At 41.5% G+C, this 18446-nt stretch overlaps 1 long non-coding RNA gene across 3 annotated transcripts in view; it reads right to left on the reverse strand.

Annotated features, from left to right (window-relative positions):
* Positions 1-16501, reverse strand: part of LOC120405355 — a 35976-nt gene extending 19475 nt beyond the window's left edge. Inside the window, exons 1-2 of one of the 3 annotated variants that reach the window (XR_005598519.1) lie at positions 16387-16501; positions 16171-16252 (exon numbers count right to left, since the gene is read on the reverse strand). This is a non-coding gene — a long non-coding RNA (uncharacterized LOC120405355). Of the gene's footprint in view, positions 1-11289; positions 11365-16060; positions 16145-16170; positions 16253-16386 lie in introns of those variants that run through there. The other 2 variants (XR_005598520.1, XR_005598521.1) reach the window with 2 other exon arrangements.
* Positions 16502-18446: the final 1945 nt, after the last annotated feature.

Raw genomic sequence — 18446 nt, forward strand, 5'->3', positions numbered from 1 at the left:
TGATAAAATATGGCACAACAAACTGCATTTAATCTGAGTTTAGCCTCTCACTTCCCTGCCTCTGAACGGGACTGTTCCCCCTGAATGTGTGCCTGGAGGAGCCTCTCTGGGTGTAGTTCTCTCCCTGCTTGGAGAGAAGGGGCTCAATCACTACTAAATCCCTATCCACACCCTGACACAGATTGCATGGAGAGTGCTCCAAGGAACATGCTGAGGGACGGGGTGGAGGCTGAGAAAGGTGGAGGGTAAGAGTGAGTGGCCCTGGGAGTGATGTACATTGGCTACCCTTCAGACCCACAGAAATGCCCAAGAAAAGAAAATGGTTAATATTCTATCCAGTGCCTCCGGGATGTGCAAAACAAAGTGCCAATATTTAAAAAGGGCTCTAGGGGTGATCCTGGCAATTACAGACCGGTAAGTCTAACGTCGGTACCGGGCAAATTAGTTGAAACAATAGTAATAAAATAAATTGTCAACACATAAAAAAAAAAACTTGAACTTGAGCATCAACATGGTTTCTGTAAAAAAAATGTGTTACTAATATCTTAGAGAGTTCTTCTTTGAAGAGGTCAAGTGGACAAGGGGGGAGATGAGATATAGAGTAGAGATAGATTTCAGAAATGACAAGCAAGTGACAAAGGCTCTTACGTAAGGCTCTTGCGTGTAAGCTGTCAGGAGATAAAGGAGGGAAGATCATGGATTGAGAACTGGAAGGGGAACAAGGGAAGGGAAGGGATGTAAATTAAATTCTCAGAATGGAGAGGATGGAGAGGATAACAAGGGTCAGTCCTAGGACCAATCCTATTCAATTTATATTCAATTTATTCATAAATGATGAAAAGAAAGAGGTGGCAAAGTTTGCAGATGACACTAAACTACTCACACTAAACTAGAGAAAAAAGCAGATTGTGAAGAAGATCAAGAGAAGAAAAAAAAAAGAAAAAAAAAAAAAAAAAATGAAATTAAAAAAATAAATGAAAAAATAAAAAAAATAAAAAAAAATAAAAATACAAAACAAAAATACATATACATACAAATATGAACATGATGACTAATGAATGAATTCTGAGAAGAAGTGAAAGTTCTCTCGGATATGGTTCTGATGTCTCTGAAAGTGTGTGCAGAGGCGCAAAAAGCAAAAAAAAAAAAAAAAAAATTAAAAAATAATATAGAGAATATAAGAGAGAATATATTATATATCCATATAATAAAATACGCCCATATCCATCTCGTACACATGTAAGATAATCTCTCACTCTCCAATAAAAAATCAAAGAAAAAAAAAAAGAAAAGGAAAACTAAAATAAAATGATTAGGGGGGAAAGAGAGGAGGGGAGATATTAGAGGTCCCATAAGAGAGGAGGACTAGGGAGAGGAGAGGAGAGACTAGAAGAGGAGACAAAAAGTATATATAAAAAAGATAAAGATGGAGAGAAAAAATATAAGAAAAAATTGGATAATTACCAAAATATAATAAAAGAAATTTATAAAAAAATAAAATAATTAATAGGCAGCAAACAAAAAAAAAAAAGTTTTTTTTTCAACTTGTGAACTTCACGTGAACTTGGGACTCGTTACCTGGGGAGGAGGCTAGGGATAGAATGTAATAATGTTAGGGAGGGGGGGAAATAAATATGGGGTGGCTAAAAAAATAATGGTGATGGCTAAGAATGGGGTAAGGTAGGTGTCCCTAGCCTGATGGGAGGATGATGATGGGGATGAGAGAGAGAGAGATGATCATCATTGCCTGTTAGGTTCACTCCTCAGGGGCACCTGGCATTGGCCACTGTCTGGTAGATGGATCTGGGCTATGGACCTGACCTTTGGTCTGACGGGTGCCTTCTTATGTTCTTATGCAGCCGGAGGGGAAAGGTGTCTTTAAATTGCCTTTGTGCTTTCAGGATTCTGGCCTACTCCTGGGGTCAGTGCAACTCAAGCATAACTTAGAGCAACCAGGGGCCCAGAATCCTCTGTAGCACTTGATGCTATGGGCCAACCTACTCCCACTCTGGCATAGTCCTCTGTGTCAGGGTCTATAAGGGCTAGGACAGGGCCACTTCTGGCAGACTTACTCTGTGCCTGTGCTGGGGGAATTCTCTCCTGGCTCCTTGGGGCACATTTGCAGCCCCTATGTGCCACTGCAGCAGTATATAGAGGCCAGGTCAGGGGACAAAATCTGTCCCTGTATTCTGAGACTGTATCATCTATACTGGTATCCTAGTGGCAGCTGCAGCTGGGGCAAGGTGAAAGAGGAAGGAGAGTGCCCCAGAACCATGGTTTCAGTGGAGACAGGGTGCCTAGGCCCACTGGGTGCCAGGGCACCTTTAGTGGTTCTAGAATCCACAGTTTCTGAGAACTCTGTTCCATGAGAAGGGAAAACTTCACTCTACCCCAACAGAGACTCTGAGAGGGGAACCTCCCCGGTGCCCCCGAGAGGTTTTGCCTGAAAAAAGGACAACCTGGCCATATCTGGTGTTCTGATCCTGAATTTCTTGGCACTCAGAACACTCATTATACAATTTTAGTGGCTGAACAAGAGTCACTTTCCTCAGAAGATATGATCAAAGACTTTTTCTTAAAGGGTTTTTAAAGTAGTGATTTGTTTTTGATTGGATATTCTGTATTTACTCCCCCTGTGGTTCTCCATAAGATGTATAGTCAGATAATGTCAAATACTATTACAGTCAGATACTCTCACATTGGTGTAATGAGATTCTTTTCTTTATCTGCAGTATTTCCCCTCCCCCCATCTCTTTCAGTAAATAAGCTGTTTATGATGAATTCACTTGTCTGATTGCTGGGTCATTTACATTTATATGATATTAGAATTTTGAAATAATAGATTCTTGCTTTGTGTAAAACTTTGTGAAGTTTTTATAAAAATTCATAAATAATTTTTTTAAAAAATGACATCCCATTGAACTCAACAGGCACCCTGGCTGTGCAGGGAATGCTGGGTGAGTCCTTTGGTATTGCTAAAATTCTTTAATGAATTTAATATTTACATCACTTTTTAATATATTTTTTGCCTTCAGACCTAAAGTAGATGATGGTTGGTATAAATAGTTGAGGATATTTGCTGCCTGTGAAGCCTGTAAAATGTAAACCACTAGAAAAATCTGCTTTCAAACCCCATCACCCCAAGAATCTGCATTCCAAAAAACCAAATACATTGGACTTGGTTATTTTCATTTTCTTCTCCCCAGCTTCATTTATTTATTCTATAATAAAAATATAAAATAATAATTGGAGATATACCAATCTTCTAGAACTGGAAGGGACCTTGAAAGGTCATTAAGTCCAGCCCCCTGCCTTCACTAGGAGGACCAAGTACTGATTTTTGCCCCAGATGGCCCCCTCAAGGATTGAACTCGCAATCCTGGATTTAGCAGGCCAAGGCTCAAACTACTGAGCTATCCCTTCCCCTGCCATCTTGTCCATCACATACATCTGCTTTCCAGTTCATCAGATCAGCTTGCAGGAGCAGTTACTAAGATTTATGATCAATTTTGCACAAAGCAAGTCTGAGCACAAGACCCAAAGTCAGGAGATCTGGGTTGTAATCCTGGTTTGAACACTGATTCACTGTGTGACCTTGGGAAAGATACAGTCTCAAAAGTTCTCTCTGATTTTGTTATGCCTCCATTTTTGCATAACTTTAGGAGAGGGCCAAGATAATATCGACTGAGAAATTCCAACCGATACTGCATTCCTCAGTGATCACTGTAGTGGATGTGGAGCTGCTATGTAATAAGCTAGGAATTCTGATCAATAATAATTTTATGGATTCTATATGTGTCATGGTCATTGAGATAGTCACTGTATAGCTATATAGGGTATGGGTTTTAATGCATAAATGTACTGAGCTAGTTTAATAGGGGGCTGTTGGAAAAACAAGTTGAAGAACACCACACTAGTTCTAAGGAAGCAGCCTCCCAACAAGCACTTGGGGACACTCACAAGACAAGAGCTGAGCTGTTAGCAGTGAAGATGCTACTTCCAGGCTCAAACCCAAAGTTACACAGCTGTTTTGCTGTGCCTGAGATCTTAGGGTATGTCTACAGTGGGTTTTAAAAACCGTGGCAGAGAATCTCAGAGCCTGGGCCAATAGGAGTGGGGCTCTGAAACCCATCCCTCTCTGGGCTTAGGAGACCGAGCTCTAGCCCAAGCCTGAACATCCACACTGCTGTTTTTTGTGCTGTAGTGCGAGCCCGAGTTTGTTACGTGGGCTCTGAGACTTGCTGCTGTGAGTTTTAAAACGCAACCTAGACATACCCTTTGAGATCAAAAGAACATTAAACAGTTTCTCTAGAGAGAAAGGCAAGAGGGGCATTCAAGTGATCGAGCGGGATTTAAAAATAGTCCCCCTGAAGCAGTTAAGTTAAGGGAACAGATTATGCCACTCAGGGTATGACTACACTACTCTTCATAACCCATGATTGGCCTGTGCCAGCTGACTCAGGCTTGCAGGACTCGGTCTGGGGGGCTGTTTAATTGGGGTATGGATGTTTGGGCTTGGACTGGAGTCTGGGCTTTAGGACCCTGCAAGACAGGAGTGTCCCAGAGCTTGGACTGCAAACCAAGCCCAAATGTCTGCACCTCAGTTAAACAGCCCCACAGCCCAAGCCGTATGAGCCTAAGTCAGCTGGCATGGGCCAGCCATGGCTACCTAATTGCTGTGTTGACATACCCTCAAACTCTAGAGATCTTGTGGTCACTAAGAAGCTTAGACCTCCAGGATCCCCATGTGGAAAACAGACAGACACTTGGTACACTGGACTTGTATGTTCAGTGTTTTAAGTTCTGTTTTCTCTGAAATGCTTTGGTTCTAAATAAAATAAAACTTTGTTTTAAAAAGGCTGTCTGGTCTCGTGATACCATTGGTCATGGTTCCCAGAGAGAAGGATATTTCTGGGGCCAAGCCCAGTCAGACCTGCTGAGATAATCATGGTTAGTACCAGGGGGCTGCAGTCTAAGGCCCAGCCTGACAGTGGGAGAAATCATATAATTTCACCCCAAGAGAGGTTGTGGCTCATGGCCTGAGATGGGGTGCACACAAATAGATCAGAAGGGGTTCAAGGAGCCATTCGCTCAATAACTGTGACAGTCAAATTCAGACTTCCATTAAGGCTGGTGATGGGTGAGCAAAGACCATCCTGTATCATCCTAATGTGCTGAGGTGGACTATAACTGATTAGTAATTGGAGGCCAAAAGTCACTGATGGTCTAAAAAGGCTTTAAGAGAACAGTGGCTTCTCAAACCTAATTCATGCCTTTGAACTAAAGGAGCAGGACTGACAGCTGAAGTTAGGATTGATAATACATGGTACTGGCTTGATGGCCTCCAAGCTAAATCTTGTGCTGCAGCCAAACACATTGCTAAGTGAAAACACGGTGAGGCTGGATAGAAACCATGGGGTTTCCTGTAACCCTGCCCTGTCCCCTGCAGAGAGAAGTCTGAGATCATTTTCTTTTCTTTAAAGTGAATTTATCATTGGTTGAAAGGGGACAGGTTAATAGCCCTGGAGTTTGAAATCCTCTCTATATCCACTGAAAAGATGCAGCATGGGGTAGAGGAATTGCCTAGTGGATTAAAAGAGAATCCAGTTTCCATTCTCAAATCAGTGTTTGGCCTCTCTCCTGAGGCTGCCAAACTGGAATAATAATTTTAACTATGTGGATTTTGTGCACTGGCAACTGCACTGAGAACCACCAACTCATTTCACATAGGGGCCACCAGACAGCCATCAGATGGCAATCATTTCCATTTGCCACCAGTGGGGTCTGATGACCAACAGGCAAAAGGCTCCATCTCCCATTTCCAAACCTTAAAGTCATGCAGTTCCCTCACATAACTATAACAGCAATAATCAATGTATAGTCACGAGACAGATTTTTTCACCCATATTATATCTCAGTCCACCTGCCTCAAGGCACTCATAATTCCTGAACCTGTTCAGTTCTCCTCTCAGTCCTCATGGTTTTATTAGTGTCTGACTTACAGAATGGAACCTTTTGGGATTTGGTATTCCATAATGCATCTAATTTTTTGAATATTTGACATGACCTGTGTAACTAGGATATTTTCTGCTCTTGATTTCCTTCTAATTTCTTAAGTGCTTCTTGTAAATCTTTTACATGGACTCCAGAGCTGTCCTTTGTGTGGCAACAAAAAATACTTTAATATTTGAAAAACCATATATCAAATAATGGAGACAGCAGTACGATCTAGGAAGAAGACAGCATTCAAAGGAATCTGATTTTTTAACCAACTGGCAAACCATATGTTATTTTTGTAAGGATTTGCTCCCTAGGATCAAGGCAATTTAGCAGCATAGATGCGTGTAGTGACACTATAATGATCTTTCCTTTTAAGCCTAAACATCACTGGCCTGTGTATTTTTATATGCATACAAAACATCCACTTTCAGGCTCTAACCAGTCACTTGTAAAAGTTATTTTTCCATATGCATATTATCCATCCATCAGAATAGATATTTTTCTTGTAGATGAACAGAAAAGCTTTTTTTAAAATGAAAGAAACACAACAACCTGTTTATGATCAGTTAACAGAATCTCAGTGCAGATGTTAAAATGACAACTGCACAGATCTTAAAACAACAAAGTTGAAAAGCATTTCCCCTACTTAACCTGTCAAATCCTGAGTTCAGAGTTTTACCCAAAGCAGGCAGAATAGCACAGAAAATGATCCACAAACACTGAATTGAATTTTAATTTGCTTTTGCTTTGATGACATTCGTGACCTTTTCATCCACTTTCCACCAATACTGGTGTGAGAGACTTTGTTTTGCAAGAATGTGCATGTAAAGCAAAAATCTTGAGTGATCCTACAAATGTGTTTATGAGATGATTGATCCTGGAAGTGTTTGTGCATCTATCTTATGGGATTGGGAGTTGAAAGGAAATGAAGAAGGTTTGGAAGAGTACCGTAGAGACAGGTATGATGAGCATTGTCATACCACCACCATCACCATGTGAGGTAAAATAGGATAAAGTCCCCAGCCTGGTGGCACTTTAGGTGTAAGGACATATGGAAATTCAGCCAACTTTCAGGAGTGCTATCAGCTTCTTTGATGGGGAATGGATGCCCTGCTGGGACCTATGACCTCTGGAACAACCTAGAAAGGTTGTGCTCAGAGGTAAAAACACTAAGGTGATATGAGGAGCCCGTGCCCTGGGTGTCGGTGAAGAAACAGAAGAAGACAAACAGAAGTGTCACAAGAAGAAAGAGGACCACATAAGGTAGGTTTGGTGGTGAAGGAGGATCTGTCTGATGTTTTCCATGTCACCACCTTGCAAGTCAAAGAAGTTATTTAACACTGGGTAGCTATCCTCACTTCTCACTATCAGGGAGTGGGACTGTGAAAATAGAGAAAGGGTGCTAGTAGAGGGAGTGTCCTAAACTGTAGTGAAAGGGATGGGTGGTTATAGAAAATAGGAGACCAGTACGTTCAGTAAAGACACTTGAGATACTTATGAAATATTGTTGTACAGGGGATGCAACAGTGAAACTCCATCACTGAGGCAATTAATCAGGTGAGATGGACCAGCATCTCTGCCCAGACCCTTCACCGACTACAATGCACTTGGGTATACTAGTGCAATTATTTTGTGGGAATGTGACAAAAGAGATTTTAATGTAAACAGGGTGTGGGGTTAATTAGGCAGTCCCAAAGTCACATGTAATTCTGTGCTGAAACATTTATTTCATACACGTAAACATGTCACTAATAATGCTAGAGCAGAATATTATTTTAAACCCAATGAAAACTATTATACCCCAAAGTACACAATTTCTTTGCTAGGTAAAAATGTCTCTGTTGAATGTAACTGACAAAACCCCCGTTAGCTCTGTGTCCTTGAGCTCCCTGAAGTAAAGCTTTTATAATTGCAGGCAGCATTCAAACAGCCCACAGCTAAACTAAATCCTTTTATTACCCCACTCCAATTAGACCCAACAAAATCTCTTATAAAAGTAGACACAGCTGCTTTCTCAATTCCTCTTACTCATAGGTGTCTATTCTGCCACATTAAAGTCTTCTGCAAATAGCCAGTAAATCTTGCCTCCAGTGGTTTATGTCTATCTTGCTCTGTGTCTGGGAGTAACCCAGGTATTTTTTTAAATCTGAGGTCCACTTACATAGCCTGAATGTAATACTATTGTAGGAAATGAGAAAGAAATAAAGGCTAGCATCTGTTAAAATGCCTTACACCTTTTTATCTCTATAAAAGTAAAATACTCTGCTCGCCAAACTAGTCAGCCCTTTCTACTGCTTATAAAGTCTAGATATCCAATCAGAGAACAAAACAGTGCCACCATGTGACTTGTGTGACCAATCACACAGCTCTAGTAACAAATACTGACAGCAAACAGTTTGTGAGTTAGGCCTTGTCTACAAGGAAGCTGTACCACTTTATACCAGTATAGCTGGACAAGAGGCATAACTTTTTTGGGGGGGCCTCAGTTTCCACACCATTATTATTCTTCATGTAGAACCATAGCAAAACATGATGCTTGATGGACAAATACAAAAAGATAGAACTCTGCCACCCCAATCTGGGCTGTACAATCTATTTTAGATATACAACAAGGGATAAAAAGTAAAGGGTGTAGAAAAGGTGGGTGTGGGAGACACAAGAACTAGACCATGAGGAATCAAGCTGTGCTCTGTTGCAGATGCATTTTTTTACTTTCTTTAAAAGAATTAAAATATTATTAGTCCATGTTACTATTGTATTGGGCGGTGTGCTGAGGGTAGCATACCTTCCAACACTGTAAGCTGGTAAAGCAGGAGTGGTTCTGTCCCTGGGGGCAGTGGGGTGGCCTCGGGAGGGTCAGATGTTTCCCCTAGGGGTTTAGAAGGCTCTGGGAGGCGGAGCTGAAAAGCGAGCCTGCCCTGCGCTCACACTGCAGGGCTAGCTGGGTGTGGCTCCCTGCTGTGGGGGCATTGCAACCTGCCCCTTTGTGCATGGGATCATAGCACTACTCAGATTTGGTCTGACCCGCCCCAATGGGGTTGAGGGTGCCAGGCCAAATTTGAGTGAATGGTGCTGCAACCCTATTTCACAATACTTGGCTTGGGGAGCCAAACCAAGGTCAGCCAGCCCTGTAGGACAGGAGCCACTTCAGCTGGGCCAGGGGTTTTTGTGGGTTTAAGCGAGGAAGTCCTATGAAACCCAGGACTTTTGGGCAGTGTTGGAGGGGAGGATGGGGTTTGGTGAGCTCCAGCCACCTCCCCTAGAGTTTGACAAAAATGCTATAGTGATGTGTTCTGGGAGAATGCAGATCATGGTATTGTAAAGCTTGTGTGAAGCATTTTGCCATTTATGGAGCAAAGATGGCAGCCACAGTGGGCTTGATTCAGGCCAAGATTACATCAGCCTCTGCAGAAGGCCCAGTAGAAGGTCCACCAGGCAAGGGGTTGTGGGTCGCAATATCCTTGCAAACCTTAGTCCATGGGATCTTGTAGCTGGTTAGTGGTACTTCCACAGTGGGTGGTGTGGCAATGGGGACTGTGCCTTTAAGGGTTGAACATCCTAGATGGAGGGTCCATGCAGGGCACTGTGAAGCTCTTGTTGGAGCTTGACACAGAATAATAATGTGGCTCTATTGTATTAAGCACCGAGGTCCAGATCCTCAAAGGTAATTAGGATTCTAACTTCTATTGAAATCAGTGGAAGTTAGCAGCCTAAATACCTTTGAGGATTTGGGCCATAGGCTGTGTCTACACTTGGAGCTGGGGTGCAATTCCCAGCTTGCACAGGCATATTCATACTACCTGTCATTGAGCTAGTACACTAAAAATAGTAGTGTTGCTGCGGTAGCACAGGCAGCAGGAACAGTGGCACAAGCTATCTGCTCCGAGTATGAACCTGTCCGTAAGCTTGTGGGTCTATATTTGGGGCAGCTAGCTTGTGCTGCTGCTCCTGCTGCCTGTACTACATCACACTTTTTAGCATGCTAACTCTTGCCAAGCTAGTGCAAGTATATCTATATGAGCTGGGAATCACACCCCTAGCTCCCAGTCTTCGTATAGCCTGAGTGATCACTGAACACCCCTGGGAGTGTTTGAAGGAAGAGAGCATGGTCAGGGCACCCAGGAATGTGCTGAGTCAGCACATTTCAACCTGTCAGCCTGACTAAGCATGTGTATCACACTTGTTGTCACAGTCTCTGAGCACCTCCTGTAAAGTCCAGAATGCAAGTTAAAACCCCCTTACCCCCAGCAGTGGAATCCCCGTAGGTGGGCAGAACTGCTAAAGTGTCACAATTTGTTCAGGATGAATTTGTGAACAGGGGAATATTAAAAGGTGAAATTGGCTGGAAAAAAATTATTTCTTGTGAATTATTCTCTGAAAGAGCTCACAAGAACCCTTTGTAAAACCAGAGATAGATAGACAGACAGACAGAGAGACAACTGGAGACAAACCTGCACTAAAATCCTGAATCCACTTTGAGGAAAATCAGAACTTCATTATTCTCCTCTCTGTATAATGCAATGACCCTAAAATGCCAGTTTGGACAAGCCAAGCAAACTGGGAAATTACAGATCTGACTGTGTGTGTGAATTCACCAGCTCACAATCATTTCTAATAAACATAACAGCCACATGGAACTCTACAGAAAAACTCCCACTGACTTCAGTGGGGCCAGTATTTCACTTAAGGAACCTGCCACTCACCTCCTCCACCCCAAAAACCTTAAATACTATCTATGTTTTGGGGCATAACAGTGACATCTTACTTACCTCTGAAAATAAATTATTTTACAATTCTCTATAAAATTTAAATCACCACCAGAGTGTGGCGCTAAAGAGCCATAAACAAGCACTGGAAGGACTAGTGTTTCTTTTTCCTTTGCTAGCATAGCGAATATGTGTATTAACAAAAAGTCAAAGAGGCCTCATTCATTTGTTATGTGCAGGTGTTAAGGCATCAAGTATTTGATTTAGTGCAAAATAACAGGCAGGTTTGCTTTATGGGCCAAAACCAGTTCTGGGCAGGAGAGTGTAACTTTGTTGAACTAAGTCCTGAATTTTGCTCATTTGCGTACTCCAGTCATTCCTTCTAGGTCCTTTGAAAAGTGTTATAAAATGTAGCTATATACCTCCCCCCCCATCTTATTTATTTCACACTGCACACAAATATTTAATAGCTCTAATCATAGTAACCTCCCAGAAGAATTGGTGATACAATGTCTGTTGAAAGGGTGCTGGTGAGCTTGGTGCAGAAGGGCAGAGGGAAAGGGAGAAGAAGCAGAATCTGTACCTTTGTATTTCTGGAAGGTTGAACAATTTCACAAAGTAGCTCCAGACTGTTATTTTAAGAGAGGTGACACTGGGCTGCAGAAGAGAAATTGCAGATAGACACACTGTACCGAGAAATAGTAAAAAGCCTGTAATTTAAGATCTGCTCTTATAGTTCTGAAAGCCTTTTCCAGGATGAGGGACATGCCATTTTTATTTTCAAAGCCTTAGTAGCTTTATATGTGTTTTTTTTTTTGCCTGGAAAGGAGAAAGGGAACAGGGTGATCTCCTTTATGTAGAGCTTAGCATCTCCTCTTATTGTGTTGCACTTTTAATACTCTGGGCTCTATGCACAGAGACCTCACATCTTTGTGACACAGAATGCAGAATATTCTGTTGAAGAAACAGGCTTTTACCTACAACATGCATTTGGATACCATGGGGACAAGTGTGAGATAGATAGAACTAAATGAGAATCTCCATCAGCTGTCACTATTGTTAGAGCTTTTCTGTTCCTTTCAGTTTGCTAGCCACAAGGGGGAAATGGAATCCAAACATTTGAGTGGTTTTGAGTCCACACTGCAGAGGGCAGTGCTGCACAGCAGAGCAAATCACCTTAGCTACTGTGGAATCATATGAAAATTATTTTTTAAAATCATTTGGCATCTAGTTAGCATTTGCTACAGTGCAATGAGATTGACTCCGTTGTCAGAACCCAGGGATACTGTACAGCTATTGACTCACATGGGTGTGGTAGTTAATTCACTCAAACTGGCCACTGTTTATGCTATTCATATGGCCTCCACAACAAAAACAGGTGCCTCAGCATCTCATTTCATTCAGTAGGTGGAAGAAGAAATATTTCTACTTCTACATTTAGAATATTTAATTGCTGGATATTGCAGTCTAATAATAACTAGAGGAATGCTTGTTAAGATCATATTCTTGGCTAAACATGTTGGCTCCAAAGTTTGTTTAACTGACGATCTATTTATTACCTTATAGGATGGATGCACCCTGAAATGCGATGTTTTCTAAATAATTACTGCACACAAAGCTCTTTTCTCTCACTTCATTGAGACTCATTAAGACTATGCCTACTGGGATCCAGCATCCTCCTCCTCTAGTTCTTAAAAGGACATGAACAGACTTTTTAAAAATTTTCATTGCAATATATTTCTTGGTGGTCTTAGTGCTAGTGAAAGGTGATGGTTGGGCACCCCTGAAGTGTGAGCCCTCCATCTTCAGTTTGGGTAGGCCACAGGTAGCAGCTGTGCAAGCTTCTCTTAAACTGCCCTATCAATGGGTTTCAAACCTGGTTGGGAGGGACCAGTCATAGGAGTGAGAGAGAAGTTTAAGCTCTGTGGCCTATTCAGTCCTTGGTCTCTCTGCTGACTGCCAACAGAGAGGCAAATGAGGCCAATTTTCACAGTATTTTCTTTGATGCACACACCTTTCCCCTAGGAACTGGGCTCAGTATGAAACCAATTAAACATATTAAAATGAACCGACTAATGTTTGTATGTACCACTTCCCTCTGCTGCATAGAATCAGAAATGCTCAACTGTATGGTATAGGCCCCATATGTCTAACAGCAAATGGTTATTCTCCGGGGCTTGCACTTTTGGAGCAGGACAATTCAGTTCCCCATTGCCTCTAGGATACTTTGGGTGACCATGGTTTGCAACACAGAGACAGCTGTGAAGTCCTTGGTAGAGACTAATTTGTACCATATTTAATTAACGTGCAGTAAATGGCATATTAAATCTCAGCAAGATGTGTGACCACGTGGATTTAGTTTAATTTAAAGTGATACAGAAAAGTGCATTTGTTTGAAATCCTAAATTCTTCTGTGGCTTTTCCTGCTATTTCTTCCCAGTGAACAAACTTGAATCATCATTGCAAGAATTTGAGGAACAAACGTAACAGCTGTTGTCCAAGATACGGGGGACTGGAAGGTACTCAGAGCAGCCCAGTTTTTGAAGCCCTTTCTGATTCCATGTCATACAAAGGGAAAGTCTGGAATTCTTTATCATACAATGGAACACTTCTTTAATCCTGACCTTCTGGTTGCTTTTGAGAGCCAAGAAGAAAAAAGAAAAATAAAGCAACGCTATATAGATTAGCTTGATTCACACATCTGTTTTGGTGTATAGATCACTGAATGCTGACAGCCCACCAGACTGAATAAAGGCTCTCAATGTGAGACCAATACAGCATGGACAGCAGCAGTGCATGATTCTCCCACCATTGTACCTCATGTGTGACACAGAGGGACCTGTAGCAGTGAGGGGGAATTTGGTCTCTCCAGTCGTTGATAGCAAGAGAGAGCAAGAGGTCAGATCAGAAGTTTGCAAAGATTGTCTAGCACATTGTAATCTTTATGGATGAAGGATACTATATGAATAAAAGGTCTTTACTGTTATCTTTATGCCTGCTTTCTGGACTTGCCATTCTCTCTAATCTAGCCATCTATCAATACTGTGTGCCTCACACTATTTGCACATGCAATTGTGGTAATTTTCCTTGAAAGTAGATGCACAGTTTTGCACAGCTCTGGGCTCCCAAATTTTGAAAAGCTAACTCTAAATGGACAATACACTTTGAGAGGTGGACCCTAGATTAAATTGTGATTGGCGCACTAAAAACTAGAAAAAAGAGACAGAAATACAGACATCAAAATACTTTGCACATCTCTGGCACTTTTCATTTAAGTCTCTCAAAACATCAGTTAATTATGGCCCACAAATTCCCTTTGCAGGGAATGGAAGGCCACAGGGAGGTTAAGTGACTTGCCTGAAGTCACACAGTCAGCCAACAGCAGAGCCAGGGATAGAACCCTCCATCTCTCCCCACTCCCTTTCTCACCACCAAGCACTCAGGTATTCTGGATATGGGTGGTAAGCAGCAGTATAGTCAAGGGTAATTGGAGTTTACACACTTCTCATCTGGGGAATATGGTGTTTAGGTTAGTTTGCAGACTTCTTTTTTCACCCTTACACCACTGGTGGCCAAATAGTAAGGTGCTGGGCACTATGCAGTCACATAAAGACATCAAATTGCCTGCTAATATGTCCTCCCTTTAGAATATAGAGCTGGCAAAAGAGTAGCTTAGTGAGGGCATTTCTGTTTTCTGACAGAGCAGCACAGGTCTGAGATATCAGGATGGCTTCAGCTTCTTATGTAAGTGTTAATAGTGCCTCCTTTCCGAAGTGGGGCAAGGGTTGGCTGGGGCTGCCTCAGCCCAGCTCTTGCAAACAGTTTATAGAGATTAGGATGCTGCTGTGAAGATGTGTAGGAATTCCTTTCAGAACTGACAGCGTCTGCCTAGCATGCTTTGATAGTTCTTTTATACTTTAGACTCATGGATTTTTAATTTATTCAGAGAGTTTAGTTGTCACTGCTTTTGTTCTGATTAGTTGGGATTCTTGAGTGGGGACGTTTATATTATGGAAATTAGAAGGATGCTTTTTCATGTCTCAGTCTCATTCTCTAGCTTGTATTGTTTTTTCTCCGCTTCACATTATTGATTCTTTGCCTTGCCATGCAGCTGGAATCCTGGAGGTAATATTGTGTTGTGCTATTTGTCACCCAGTGAGATCTACCTGTGTCTTATTGTGGCAGTTGGCATCTTCCTGCATGATACGAGTAAGTCTTGAGGAACTCAACATTGTGCTCTACATGTGATGTTGTATGGCAACTAGCCTGCAAACACAGGTTATCTCCAGGTGAATGGTAAGAAACCCTTCTCTCCCAAGAGAGTTTAAAAATCTTTCACACATAGAGTTTAAGGGAAGAAGGGACCATCAGATTATCTCATCTCCTGTATACCACAGGCCATTAATTTTCACACTTATATCCCTATATGATGCCCAACGCTTTAATTAGACTAAAGGATTTCGTCCTCAGGAGATTAAACCGTGTGCCACTAGGAGAGAACAGGAGAGACCAAGCTGCCAAACGTGCTCAAGACCTCTGCAATGGCAGAAAATTAATTAGGTGGGATATGCCCAGGTCACAGCAGGCAAACCATGTCCCGTGCTACAGAGCACAGGTTCTCAACCTTTTTCTTTCTGAGTACCAACCAACATGCTATAAAAACTCCACGGCCGACCTGTGCCACAACAAATGTTTTTCTTCATATAAAAGTTGGGGCTGGCGTTAAGGGGTAGCAAGCAGGGCAGTTGCCCGGGGCACCACGAAACGAAGTGGCTCAGGCTTCAGCTTCAGTCCCAGGTGTTGGGGCCCCAGGCTGCAGTCGTGCGCAGCGGAGCTTCAGCTTTTGCCCTAGGCGAGTTTAATGCTGGCCAGGCTTGGCAGACCCCCTGAAACCTGCTTGTGTTGGCATTGCTGTGGGTGGACAAGTCACAATAGGTCCGCTCACACCATGCTTCTCTAATCCATCACTTTCATAAATACTAACTTGAGCACAAATTTAGAACAAATAATTAAAGGAAGATAAATTCAGGGCTGATTCTGATCTCTTTTACACTGTATCTCAATGGACTTCAGTGCACTTCCTCCAAATTGATAGCAGAGTAAATTAAATCAGAACTGGACCCAAAGAACCTCAGAGGAATCAAAATACAATTTCTCTGCCCTCTTCTTGGGCCTCATCTACACATAAACATTACACTGGTTAAACTTGTCACACTGTCTGGAGTGTGAGTACCAAATTCAGGGCAGATTGTCAAGGAGCAGGGCAGAGACCCCAAACTGGTTGTGAGCTCTATAAGTAGATTTCACTAAACCCGTAACAAGTGTGACCTCCTAAAGCACTATAACAGTCTTACCATGGAGTCACAGGCAGTCCCCTTGGACACTCCAGTCTTAGTGATAGGGGGTTGCTATACACCAAAGATCACAAAAGATTCAGGTTGCAGGTAAGGGACCATTCACTTACCTGCAGGGTCAATTTATACCTTAGAGCTCTCACCAGAGACAACACCTGTAGCCAATCTTCTAATAAACTAAAGATTCATTAGCTAGGAAAAAGAAATAAGAGTTATTTACAGGTTAAAGAAGGCAACATATATACAAAAATGAGTTACAGTGTATAGTTCTAAAAGGTGACAGAATTGTAATAATTGGTCAGAAGTGAATGTTTTTTAGGCTTTACCTAGGCTGATCCTGGGGAGCTCTACTTTTGTTTCCTAGCTGCAGCCCTGTGAGAGTCTAAACAGCAAATGAGATGAAAGGTTTTCTTGTCAGCTATCTTTATTTCCTTCTTCCAGAGTTCAAGCTGATGGGACGAGCCCTTTTGCACATAGCCTTGTCATGGCCCATTTAGTTTCGCTAGCCTTCTTGATGTGCAGGAGACAATCCCTCTTGGCAGGTTCACGGTTCCAGAGCAAATATTTTTTACAGTTATAAAGCAAAGCTTAAATATTACCTTATAGCATATAATAAAGCTATTACAAGTGAGATTAATGCATGCAGCAACTTACAAGCATTTCATAAAGTCTAAACACATTGTTATAAATCCAGTACCCATTTTAGCCATACTAACACACAGGTGAAACAGACTGGTTTCCAGCAATGAACTTATCAGTGCTCAGCTGAGGCCTAAAGCCTTGGCAAGAGCTGGCACCTGGTTTGTCAGCATCACAAAACTAAAATTGTTTTTTAAGTCAATTTAGTTAGTACAGACCTCTGTGTGGACACACTTAAAATCAGTAAAGTCAATTAAACTAGATCAATATAAACCAGGTGTAGCCCAATTAAAGTATGTTAACAACAGGATTTGCACTGGTTTAAAAAATCAATTGTAGCTAAGTCAGTGTAACTTTTGTATGGATATGAGGACCTAACTAAATCAATATTTTCTTCAAATCTTCAAACTTGACAGGGAGTGGATTTCAGTAGTGGAATCACTACTACTAAACAAGTGCATTGCTAGTTTATTATTGTTTATAATAAGGTTGTTTACTCAAGATAGTCAAGTTCGAAGCTGACTGCAAAGAGTTATAAAGGGATCACACAAAGCTGAGTGATTGGGCAACAAAATGGCAGATGAAATTCAATGTTGATAAATTCAAAGTAATGCACATTCAAAAACTTAATCCCAGCTATACATACAAAATGATGGGATCTAAATTAGCTGTGACCATTCAATGTGCAGGAGCAGTCAAAAAAGCTAACAATGTGAGAAACCATTAGGAAGAGGATAGAAAATAAGACACTATATATGCCCACACCTTGAATACTGCATGCAGTTCTGGTTGTCCTGTCTCAAAGGAGATATATTAGAATTGGAAAAAGTACAGAGAAAGAAAACAAAAGTGATTAGGGCTATGGAACAGCTTCCGTATGAAGTGATATTAAAAAGATTGGGACTGTTCAGTTTAGAAAAGAGAAAAATAAGGGGGGATATGATAGATGTCTATAAAATTATGAATGTGTAGAGAAAGTGAATAATGAAGTGTTATTTGCTCCTTCACATAACACAAGAACTAGGGCTTACTCAATGAAATTAATAGGCAACAAGTTTAAAATAAACATAAGGAAGTACTTCTTCACACAACATACAGTCAAACTGTGGAATTCATTACCAGGGGATGTTGTGAAGGTCAAAATAATATCTGGGTTAGAAAAAGAATTAGATATGCTTATTAAGGGTAGTTCCATCAATAGCTGTTAGTCAAGATGGTCAGGGTTGGAACCCCATGCTCTGCATGTCCCTAAAACTTTGACTGCTAGAAACTGAGCCTGGACAACAGGGGATGGATTCCTTGGTAATTGCTCTGTTTTGTTCATTCCTCTGAAGCATCTGGCACTAACCACTGTTAGAATACAAGATGATGGACCATTGGTCAGACCCACTATGGCCATTCTTATGTGTTCATTATTTGTTAAATTAAAGCATTTACACTCTATATTCCCTTTTATTTAAAGATCTCAAAGCATACCACAAATATTTTATTTCATTCAGCCTCACAAGCACTAAGCCCAGTGTGAAGTATTATAATCTCTATTTTAGCAATTGGGCAACTGAGATTCAGAAAGGGTTAGGGTAAAATTTTCAAAAGCGCCTAAGTGACCTAGGTCCCATTTTTCAGAAGTGATGTAGGGTCAGATGTACAAGGGTATTTAGGCATCTAAAGATACAGGTAGGTGCATAGTGGGATTTTCAAAAGCACTGATCAGCATCTTTAGGTGCCTAAATATCATTGTAAGCAT

Source organism: Mauremys reevesii, linkage group 4 (assembly GCF_016161935.1).
Source record: "Mauremys reevesii isolate NIE-2019 linkage group 4, ASM1616193v1, whole genome shotgun sequence".
NCBI lineage: Eukaryota > Metazoa > Chordata > Testudines > Geoemydidae > Mauremys > Mauremys reevesii.